The sequence below is a fragment of the Schistocerca americana genome, chromosome 1 (assembly GCF_021461395.2).
Source record: "Schistocerca americana isolate TAMUIC-IGC-003095 chromosome 1, iqSchAmer2.1, whole genome shotgun sequence".
In the NCBI taxonomy this organism is placed as follows: Eukaryota; Metazoa; Arthropoda; class Insecta; order Orthoptera; family Acrididae; genus Schistocerca; species Schistocerca americana.
The window spans coordinates 544339201-544352281 of NC_060119.1; positions in this window are offsets into that span (position 1 = coordinate 544339201).

Consider the following 13081-nt stretch of genomic DNA (forward strand, 5'->3'; position numbering starts at 1 on the left):
GTACAGTGTTATCTATGGAGACGGTTTATGAGCATCACAGAAGAATTGTAACACGTTTTGGCCTGTGTACTAATGATGCATCATGGTATTCAGTATTGTTAGGAACTGGACTGGACTAGATATGACTACAGCTGCATATGCAGCTTAGTTTAAAATACTGCCTTACATTGAGCCACTGAAAGTACTTTTAGGCACAGGTATCTGGATCTGTTGTAAGCACAGAAAAGGTTTGGTGATGACCTAAGCAGAACAGTTACACCATGCCAATGGAAAAAGACACTTTACAGAGACAAAGAGTAATTAATTTCACGTGGTTGGACAACCAAAAGAAAAGGCTGAATAAAGTAGCTAAATAGATTAATGCCTGCCATGTCAGTATTACCTCTTCTGAAGTTCTTATTTTTTGTCCTGTTTGTCGAATGTCTTTTGTACTTCCACAAGTAACATTTGCTGTTAACACCCTTCTGTGACTTTTCTTCCACATTTCCTTTCTTGTTGGATCTTAATAACTGTAAAATGGCTCTCGAAGAGGGTCTGAATAGTATGCAAGCATAGGTGATATGAAATGGTTGCGAACTACAGTTCTGGCCAAAACAGCAGTGTACATAGTGTCCATGTATTCATCTTAGTGATATTAGTGTGGTACCACACATTTCAGACAGTACAGATGACAAAGTGTGTGGTTATAACCAACAATAATAAATTGATGTTGACCACAAAAGTTAATACAAAAACAGAAAAACAAGAATGCATCGCAAAACTACTATGAGGTATCACAGAACTAATTCCTAACATCACAATTAGACACAGCAGTCTTGATGATCTTGTCTTCAACCTTCATCAGCAAGCCTGGACTACAGCGGCATTTAGTGGTGGCCAACCAGTAAAACCACTCACCCCTAATTAGAGAGTTTGCAATACTAAGCCTGACGTGTGTTTCAATCAGTGGTTCTCAAACTGTGGCCCATGGGCCACAGGTGACCTGAGTAAAAGTATCTGTGCAGACCACAGTTCTCAGTTGTATTTTATAATAATTTGCATTTACCAACTAATAGACAAATCCAAAAATGTCAACTAACATTAACAGATTCTTAAGAGTGTAGCTTTCCTACTCAGAATCAAGCAAAAAGATTTAGCGAGACAGCAATATTTTAAGATCTGCTTACTTTTAATTGACATTTGTGAATTTGGCCATGGACTAAGTAAAGTTGGCTGTTTACTGCACTGGCAGAGACATAAGTAGCTGAAAGTAGATAGGCAATGGGGGTCCTGAAGCAGAGTATGTCACCCATGATGTCGTAGATGAGTCACAGGATTTCACCACCCCTCCTCTCCACCCCTATGGCATAGGCCAATTGCCGTATGTATAAAATGGCGGGAAATTAAAAAAATGGCGGGAAATTAAAAAATGCTCCCCTGCCCCCAAATCCTATAATGTCACTGTGGAAGTACGGCTTTTCCCCTATGTATAAATTGGCAGAAATCTCAAAAATTCAAGATGGTGATTTGTCATGGTGATGGATGTCCATCACTTGTGCTAAGTAAAGCATTCAAAATGGCAACTGAGTTTCCCGTGACATCACAGTGCATGTGGATGCTTGTGCTAAGCACAGAATTCAAGATAACTGGCCTGGATTACTGGTGCAGCTCTATTTAATTTGATTTGGATTACATATTGTACCAGAGGCATATTAGCAATATAGAACAAGTCAAATGAACATTTTATATATCATACAAATTTTATACATCATACAAATATGACTGGTTGCAGACAATACTACAACCTGCATTTTACTAGCATAAGTTCAATGAATACAAAAAATTACAGAATGAATAAAGTACACAGTTTTAACCCAGAGCCATTAATATATAATTAAATTTACATTGTATCTTTATGATTTAAATTAAGATACAAAACTTTTATGTTCATCGCATAAGTAAGTTCAAGTGAATAGTTAATAGTGTATATTAAATGGTAGTACACATTTTAACCTATGATATAAATAAATTTACATTTTATCATTATAATTTTCATTAGGAGTTCACAAATCTGTCTTCATGACATAAGTAGTTTTCATGATCACCAATCATTTGATTCATAAAATACCCAAAATGATGTAAATCTGCAGAAGTTCCAGGGGCCATTAGTTTCAAAGTCATGGCCAAGGCAACAGCCATGACTAGGTACAATGGCCCCTTTCACAATGGGACAACTGTCACCACACCAGACCACCAACCTGCAGGCCTAACTGCCCTTCAGTATAAGGCCATAGTAAGCATCTGCCTTGTCACCCCCAGTCAAGTCGGAAGATTTTCTTTTAAAAGCTTTTTTTTTTTTTTTTTTTTTTTAATCTAAGTGGTCTCCTCTATTTTTACTTCAGAGGATACCTTATTACTCTAGAAATTGATTCATTTTATAATAAGTTTGTTCTCTGAGGAATGCTTTTAAGTTCCTTTTGAATACGCGAGGCCTGTCTAAAAAGTATCTGACCTTTGACCAGAAAAAATATTTCAAATACCTGACGGGGTTGGGGCCCTAATCCCCTTCAAAGTAGGCCCCTTGTTCTTGCACGCACTTAGACCACCAATCCTTCCACTGCTGGAAACCCCTCTGGAAGTCTTCTTTTGGAATGGTGTTCAGCTCCATCATAGTGTTCCACACCGTTTCTTCTCTACTCCCAAAACGGGATCCTTTCAGTGGCGTCTTCAATTTTGAAAACAACCAGAAGTTGCAAGGAGCCATGTCTGGAGAGTAGGGAGGTTGGCAAACGGCTGTAACTCCATGTTTGGCCAAGAAATTGTGGATGAAGTGGGATGAATGTGTGGGGGTATCATCGTGATGTAGTTGCCAGCTTTTCGCCGTCCACATGTCTGGTCTTTTGTGCCGAGCTGCATCATGGAGTCGTCGCCAGATAACATCTTGATAGTACTCCTTTGTCACTGTTTGTCCTTCCGGTGCATATTGATGCTGCACCATTGCATGGGCATCAAAGGAGACAGTCAGCATCATCTTGATTTTGCTTCACCCCTGCCGCACTTTCTTCTACCTTGGAGACTCAGGATACTTCCATTGCGACGACTGTCTGTCTGTTTCTGGGTCATACCCATACACCCATAACTCATCTCCAGTTATCGTGGTGTTCAGAAACCCAGTATTAGTTTTGGTGGTCTCCAGAAGGTCCTGTGCAACATCAAAATGGAGGTCTTTTTGTTCTGGAGACAACAATTTGGGTACTCCAACCTCTTGGGCAGTCTCCCGCACAGTCAAACGACGATCCACCATCACCAAATTTTGCACCCTCTCAAAAACAGCTGCACTCTGAGCAGCTTGCCGGAATGCTGGTAACTATCTGCTGATGTGCAGCCATTTGTGAATTGGTTGAACCTCTCCTTAATTTGTGTTACACCCATTGCATCTTCTCCAAACACCTGCTGAATCTTATGAATTGTTTCACTTTGACAAACACCAAGCTTTTGACAAAATTTGATGCAGTATCTTTGCCCAACATGTTCAGTCATCTTGAGAGAATTGGTAATCCAATAAACGCATTGTGTAGCACCTCATTCAGTGGCCGACAGGCAGCGAATGATGCACTGGAAGGCAGGGACAAAATTCACACATGCGTACAGTAGCACTGTGCTATCATCTCTATTTTGTACAGGAAAATCAGAGGTCGGATACTTTTTAGACAGACCTCATATGTATATTATTAATTTCTGTTTTTACATTGATGGGAAGGTTGTTATATACTTTTATTATTGAGTCAGTTACTGTCATATGGACTTCTGTAAGAGTTGCAGAGCCTTGGCGGAAATTTTCCCCCTGTCTTGCGTTAAGCTAGTGAATGTCACAGTTTCTTTCTAATAATTCTTTGTTGCTGACTATAAACATCATCAGCAGGTGTGTGTGTGTGTGTGTGTGTGTGTGTGTGTGTCTATATATATATATATATATATATATATATATATATATATATATATATATATATATATATATATATATATATATAAAAAAACAAAGATGAGGTGACTTACCGAACAAAAGCGCTGGCAGGTCGATAGACACACAAACAAACACAAACATACACACAAAATTCAAGCTTTCGCAACAAACTGTTGCGAAAGCTTGAATTTTGTGTGTATGTTTGTGTTTGTTTGTGTGTCTATCGACCTGCCAGCGCTTTTGTTCGGTAAGTCACCTCATCTTTGTTTTTATATATAATTTTTCCCACGTGGAATGTTTCCTTCCATTATATTGATATATATATATATATATATATATATATATATTTGTAAGAGTAAATATCCTGAGAGCCTTAAAGAAATCTCTGTAGGATGTTCTGTTAGAGATCCCACATATTAACCTCACTGCTTGTTTCTGTATTTTGAAGACTTTTTCAACTCCTGTAGCATTTCCTCAGATGATAGTATCACAGGAGAGTACAGAATGGGAATACGCAAAATATGACAAAAGCAATATTTCTCTATCAATAATGTGAGAAATAGCTCTCAAGGCAAAAAATGCTGCACTAAGTTTTTTGACAAGTTGATCAATTTGGTCTTTCCATCTTAGCGGAGACCTGACTTAGCCACAGCCTGCGGAATGTTTCATTCTGGAAACAAGTAAAGCTGTGAGGACACGGCGTGAGTCATGGCTGACTAGCTCAGATGGTAGAGTACTTGCCAGCGTAAGGCAAAGGTCCCAAGTTCGAGTCTCAGTTCGGCACACAGTTTTAATCTGCCAGAAAGTATAAGTAACAGCTGCAAAATACTAACACAAATTCTTTACAGAGAAAAGGAAAAACTGGTTGAAGCCGACCTTGGGGAAGATTAGTTTGGATTCTGTAGAAATGTTGCAACACGTGAGGCAATACTGACCCTGCGACTTATCTTAGAGGATAGATTAAGGAAAGGCAAAACTACATTTCTAGCATTTGTAGACTTAGAGAAAGCTTTTGACAATGTTGGCTGGAATACTCTTCTTCAAATTCGGAAGGTGGCAGGGATAAAATACATGAGTTAAAGGCTATTTACAATTTGTACAGAAACCAGATAGCAGTTATAAGAGTTGAGGAGCATGAAAGGGAAGCAGTGGTTGGGAAGGGAGTGAGACAGGGTTGTAGCCTATCCCCAAAGTTATTCAATCTGTATATTGAACAAGCAGTAAAGGGAACAAAAGAAAAATTTGGAGTAGGAATTAAAATCAATGGAGAAGAAATACAAACTTTGAGACGAAATAAATTTTAGGTGCACAGCCTGGTACGAGCGTGCATAGAACACAATATTTCGGCAATCAACCATGTTGCCATCATCAGGTGTGCTGATGTACTAGGACATCAGTGCACCTAATGATGGCAATGTGGTCGATTACCGAAATATTGTGTCCTATGCACACTCATACCAGGCTGTTCACCCGAGATTTATTTTGTCATAAAATATGCCTGGAGAAATTGAAGAATCACAAAAACTTTGAGGTTTGCTGATAACACTGTAATTCTGTCGGAGACAGCAAAGGACCTGGAAGAACAGTTGAATGGAATGGACAGCATCTTGAAAGGAGGATATAAGATGAACATCAACAAAAACAAAATGAGGATAATGGAATGTAGTCAAATTAAATTAGGTGATATTGAGGGAATTATATTTGGAAATGAGACACTTAAAGAAGTACATGAGTTCTGCTATTTGGAGAGCAAAATAACTGGTGATGGTCAAAGTACGGAGGATATAAAATGCAGACTAGCTACAGCAAGGAAAGCGTTTCTGAAGAAGAGAAATTTGTTAACATCGAGTATAGGTTTAAGTGTCAGGAAGTCGTTTCTGAAAGTATTTGTATGGAGGGTAGCCATGTATGGAAGTGAAACATGGACGATAAATAGTTTGGACGAGAAGAGAATGGAAGTTTTCAAAATGTGGTGATACAGAAGAATGCTGAAGATTAGATGGATATATCATGTAACTAATGGGGAGATACTGAATAGAACTGGAGAGAAGAGGAATTTGTGGCATAACCTGACTAGAAAAGGGGATCGGTTGGTGGGACACATTCTGAGACATCAAGGGATCACCAAATTAGTATTGTAGGGAAGTATGGTGGGTAAAAATCATAGAGGGAGACCAAGAGATGAATACACGAAGCAGATTCAGAAGGATGTAGGTTGCTGTAGGTACTGGGAGATGAAGAAGCTTGCACAGGATAGAGTAGCATGGTGAGCTGTATCAAACCAGTCTCTGGACTGAAGACCACAACAACAACAAGCAACATTAGCAGATCACAATGTCCACTTATGCACAAACATAATGTCATAGTGATCAGGACAGATATCCTCCACACTAACACATTACACCCTCAGACATCTTTCAACTCATCAGATACTTCTTCACCACCTACCGAACAAAACATGCACTGTATACACATTCCAACACTGCTACTATCAATCTGTCAAAGCTGTAGGGCAGGTAACTATTATGATCCTAGTAGAATACCTCTGGTTTTGTTCAATATCTGTTGTCATGGATTGTAGAACTGATCATACTAGTGAACTCTATGCCATTTTTCCTTTATAGAACATGTCATTTTCTGAGAACCATTCCAGCAACTCACTTCTCCTATACTTAACAAAGAATGATTCAAGCTAACCACCATATTGAAAACAGATTGACATTAAATGTAGTTATTGCACCAGTTATTAACCAACGCAATGGAAGCAAACTTCTGAACAGAAATAGATGCATGCAGGACAGCAATGTTTGATGTCTGAGCTTCAATATTAGGCTGCATAAATGTCATGAAAAAGAACAGTACAGAACATTAGATCACCACAATCTCTCTTGCACACAATAACCACAATAACTGCCAACTGCTAGAGAAATGTATGCATAGAGCTGACAGAACCTCCCCACATCCTGTTGCTGAATTATAATTACTACACTATAAAACTAAATCTAAGATGTGAAAAAGAAATGGTGTACTTCACATCATCCCACATGAATCTTTGTTTGATGGACTCCAATACCTAGAGGGGATGTAAGTTTATTTTTCAATTCTGCATCAGTAACAAAGAAATGTACTTTTAAATAATTTTTCTACAGTTTTATCTAACCTAAAGTAATGGCAGTCCACATAGCCACTTGTCTAAAGTTTCAGTTTGCACCTTAGCAGAAGTAGCATGAAAGTTTTGTACTTTGGAGAGTTGCAAATAGTTTTAAACATGATAGAATAGTCCTTTTGATTTGGACTGTGAACTTCCTACTCTTATACAGGTAAGACATGGGAGTTGCTACACTTTTAACTAACTCATTTCAATCACTTTTCAGCAGTCACCCAACCACTGCCTTCCCCCATCCAAAAGACAAACATGTAGATCATCATAATCAAATACATAAAAAATAAGGGTTACTATACTTTTGGCTATCTAAGTTTCAACTACTTTCACTCCAAGAGATGTATGTACACATGTCATATGATGTATCCAGCTACACTAAGGTGGATAAGCAATTGGAGATAAACAAACATCTGCCTGCATTTCTAACTGTACGATGTGGTGCCAGTCAGTTCAGATATGTATCTTGGAGGAGAAATCTGTTCACAACATGGGATTACCTAATGTCATGCAGTGTGCTCAGGCAACACTAGTCTTCAATTACATGTAGTAAGTCAGCCTAACTGGATGCCTCCACGCATCATCCAGCACAGCACAGTGCTACGTAGGATTTGACAACAGCCATACATCTCAAGAGTGAAAAATAGCATATTAAAACATGTTTAGTAGGTCAGCATCTTGGATTCTGATGTCACAGAGAATGTGCCAGTATCTCAGGAGGTTCTATACTTAGCACAAGTGACCTAATTCCACAGTGATGTCAGGGGAAAATCTACCACCCATTTTGAATTTTATATTTAGCACAAGTCTCCCACTTCCACCAACAGGACAATGCACCATGACAATGCATCATCTCTGATTGTTTTGGATTTCCCACCAATTTACAGTTAGGACAACAGTCCTACTTCCACAGTGACCTTATGGGAATGGGGGTACAACCCACTAGCACAATTGGCCTAGCTTTGAATTTCCAAACAATTTTTAAATTTCCTACCAATTTTTTGAACTATCAGATAATTTATACACAGGGAAATTGACGTATTAGAAGAAATCTGGCAACAATAAATTAAATGAGCCATAACATCTTAGGGAAGGGGGAATTCTGGCAACAACGCATTTTGTGTCGAACCCCGCACTTCCTACCTGCAATAGTAGGTAGATAATAGAGGTTCTGGCGCATAGTAGCTAAGCTGTGACACCATCGCTGGCATCATCGGATTTCCCTACCCCTACCTCTCCACCCCTCTGACGTAGGCCAATTGCCTTATATATAAAATGGTAGAAAATTCAAAAAATTGGTGGGAAATTAGAAAACAGTCAGTGTTTTCCCCCACTCTTATGATATTGTGATGGAGTGTTGTTGTCCCAAGTATAGATTGGTGGGAATTTAAAAAATTCAAGAAGGCCCCTTGTGGGGCTGGTGACTGTTGGTCAATTGTGCTAACTATACAATATCATGGGACACTGCCACAGTCTCAATGGCATCAGAATTCAAGATGCTACAGCAAATGGAAGTAACCAGTCTGATGATTGATTTAACATGTTTTCTCCAAGATATTATCCACTCCGACATAGCAAACAGGTCAGTTATAGGATTTCAGGATTTTACTCTCTGACATGATGGTTTAAACAATTATTTAAGCTTGGCCAACACATATGTCACGCAGCATCATGTTATTTCAATTCAAAAATTTCAAGCCCACTTTTCTCTTAATTTCAAACAAATGTTCTTCTGATGTTGCAGTTCAAACAAGTTGGTTTGAAGCTTATTTTAAAACTGTATGGTTGTTGCTATCATGTTGTGTAGAAGGAACAATTGCATCCTTATTGAACATCATACCAAGGGGGATGGGCCCTCTGCCCCCACTGCCACCCCTGGGAGCAGTCTGCGTGCACCAGTTGTCTGAGAAGGGCTGGGTCTGGTAGTGAACAGCCACTGTACTACACTATACGGAGAGAGATGCCTGCAGGGTAGGTGACACATATGGATAGTGTCTCACTGGCATGCTCCCAGCAGATTGCAGTGTGTGCTTGATGTCTTACCACTCTTGCACTATTTCCATGACTGGTTGCTCAAAACTCCTATAGCTTACCCACACCAAGAGATATTGGCAGCATGGTCCAGTTTCCACCTTGCGATTAACATCACAAATGATGCACTGTACAGGGAGACTGCTTTTACTTGCATGTCAGAGCTCGGAGTCTTTTGTGTCACCATACTACATCAATTGGGAATTCACGCAGTTGTCTGTGCTCTGTTGTTCACAAAGGCAGTCTGCCACGTGAAAGTCAAAATGGTTATATCTAAGAGACAGCTTTCAGACACAATTCTAAGATCATACAATTTTATATTTAAACATGCTCTTAATTTTTGAACATGGTGGCTTTCATAGTGCTAAAGAAAGGCATTGGAACTGTGCTGACATTCCACAGCTGGAGTAGCCTATGTGGTTCTCTACAGACTGCCCAATTGGATCTCACCATTCTCTGCATTGTGTCACATGGTTTCATGTAAGCAACAAACTGAACCACACTAAGACTCTGCAGGCCAGTTGGTGTCTCACTGAATGTCAAAGGCACCTTACATGAAGTGCACTCCATCACCAACCACAACCACCAATGGAGACAGATTTGTAACAGCCAGTGACGGTCCATACTGTATGAGTGCAAGCAGATATCCCTTGCCTTTTGTCCAATACAGGCTGTGTGCCACACCACAACCCCACAACCAGTTCACTCTATAACGTGATACAATTTTCAGACACATCCCTAAGGCTACACGATTTTGCTCTTAAACATGCTCTCTTAGTCATCTGTAATGCAATGCTGTTAATATTGCAATTTAGGTAATCTATTTCCCTAACATACACACATCTAGTAAGTTATATTTGTACAGAATTTCACATGACTGTGGTCACAAAATTTAGGAGGGTGAAACTTCTACTTTGTACACCAAATACACAATCAATTCCTTCTGCCACAAATTGTTACTGGTTTCCAGAGGTGTATAATGCCAGCTGTTTACAAAATTCATTTCTGATTATAATTTGGAAATTATAGGACACTCACACCATTCCTATAAAATATCATCAGTGGTGGTAAATGTATGTGATGAAACAAAGATATCTCACTAGAGTAATGGCCCTTTCCCTTCTTACGCATGGCATTTCAACATGAAGAAACTGTCACTATTGTCAGACAATAGACCATACTGCATCCTGTTAGCATGGTCTGGAGACTGCAGGCAAGTAGATCTCCCAAGCATCAGTCTAAAGGGGAATGACATTGTCAGCATAGTGAACCTACTAATTATGCTGCCCAGTCCAGTGCATTGGTGGCCAGCATCCTCTGCAAGGCTGCTGGCCAACAGTGATAAATTGTACCCCACTCTAGTGAGAAGCATTGCCATTTCTGTCATGAAACATTAATGTGAAAGTTTACAGAACATGCAGCTGTGACAAGCAGTCGATAGATTCATTTCTCACATAAGAACCTCAAGGCCAGAAGAAAGCAGGACTCATGCAGACATATATACCCATTTTATCAACATTAAACTATCATTACTTGATGGTCTGATATGCTTTTATGCACAGTGGAATGACAACACTCTTAGACAGTGACTGTACTAAGGTGGGGCCATGAAGCCTAAGACCATTGGTCATGGTGTTGTAGGATAGAATAGGCAGGAACATTTACTTATATAAACAAACACCACATACCAAGCTGCAAGTGATGATTGCTACACCAACCATGCCAACCGCCGCAAAGTTGAACCTGTTTCATCCTACTTGTAATAGGGTAAGACTGTTTTTTATTTGATCAACTGTAGGGGATGTCAGCAGACCACAGAATCCACCAGTGCAATGCAAGACAGCCATGATCATGCAGCAAATGTCTGCAGCTAGAGCAGAGCTGAGTCAGGGTGATGGACACCACAGGCCACACCACCTCCAATTATGCACAAGACACCAGCAGATGTCATTCAATGGATCAGATACGTCTGTACAATCCAACAAATGAAATGTGCACTGTATTCACATTCCAATGCCATTCTGTGAAAGCTATCGAGCAGACCAAGGCCACCTCATGATAAGTCCATGGTACTAGTCTACCAGTAGCACAGGTATGAGACTATTAATAACCCCCACCTCAGCACCACAGACAATGCCATCAGACAATAATTATACTACAAAGGGTCACACTTTGGATCAGAAAGTCTTGGTATTTAATCCCTTGTCAGTCAGTTGTAGGATAAGTCCATGGTACTAGTCTACCAGTTGCATAGGTATGAGACTATAAATAACCCCCACCTAGGCACCACAGACAATGCCATCAGGCAATAATTATACTACAAAGAAAGCCTTGGTATTTAATCCCTTGTCAGTCAGTTGTAGGATATGTATCTACCATTTACCATTTCTTGTGTGTCTTTTGACATTTGTTTGTGTACTGTAGTCATAAATTGTAGCATAATACAGTCGCCTCCTTCAACCATGATACTTTATAAAATTGATGAATATAGAACCATAAACAGTGTTGGTGTCTGTGTAATCAATTTAAACATAGTCTTCTTATAAGTTAACCACTATAGCAAATGAACTGCTGTGAAATATAGTAATTCCACCAGCTTTAAAACTCCAACAAATTGCTTTGCATTTTCTCGATGCACTATGTTATTTTCTTATAACCCACTACACATAGAAGCACATGACACAGGATGAATTACAAATACTGCTTCTGACTGTGGAAAATACCTAGCAACACTGAAGAGATACAAATGGGAGCTTAATATGATGTTCCTTCAGCAGGGTAGTTTATAAATTCATCTGTCATTCATAGCAGCATAGGCTGATGTTAGGAGTGGTCACTGCACCAGAGCAAACATTTCTGACCATTGCAGATTGGATGGAATGCATGGCTATGACTAAATATTAGAGAGAAATTCTATTTAGGGCACTCTAATTGTAAGTCAATGTGTCCCGATATTACATAGGCACATTTTTAAAACTACACAGATTTACATTTACCTATTCTCCAATATTAGAACTGGATAACTACAGTGCTGGAAGGACTACAATGCAACAGTTGTGGGAGCTATTTTCAGCAATGCACACCACCAACCTGATGCCTCTAATGCCATTTACAGTGCACAAATATTCCACTACCAAGACTATTTGAATCCAGCTTTCATATAGATAAGAAACAGGGGTCACTACACATTCAACCATCTGGTTACAACTACCTTTTAAGATCACACAACTACCCACTTCCTCCATCCAAATGACATACATGTAGAGATCATCATGCACAGGAGACTTCTTAGGACTTTTTGAAGGGTAACGAATAACAACAAAGATTATCATACAAAAACTTTTATTAATTTTGCATACACACAGAAAACAAATCTTGCCTTATACTTTTTTGACAAAGTTTTTAGAACATTGAGCTTAATTTTTAACTTGTTGCTTAAAATCACATGTGTATCAGCTACTTCTTTCTCCAGCCAGTAATTTGACAAATAAAAAGATGGTACATTTCCAAATTGTCATCTAATTTTCTTCCTATAAAATATCTGTTTTATGGTTTTAACAGTTAGCTCTGTTCCTTCTTTCAGTTCTTAGGTGAGTGCATTCAGGATTTTAATTTTCTCTCTTAAATTCTACATGACACTATTATTAAAGCATTTCACATCTTCCTATGTACAAATATGGGAATGGAAGTTTATAAAAGAAATTGTTGTGTATCCTTTAATGTAGTAAACGTTCTCAATTCCATTACTTTCAGACAGTACTCCCACATATGACAGTTTCCATTTCTGTTTCCTGTAAATGCAGATACTTTATATTCCATGTGATAAAAGGACACAGAAAAATAGTTAAATTGGGCTATGAGTTTACAATTGGACTGCAGATATAACCATATTTAGAAGACATGACTAGAAGACCAGAGATCACATGACTGGAATTGCAACTATCTTG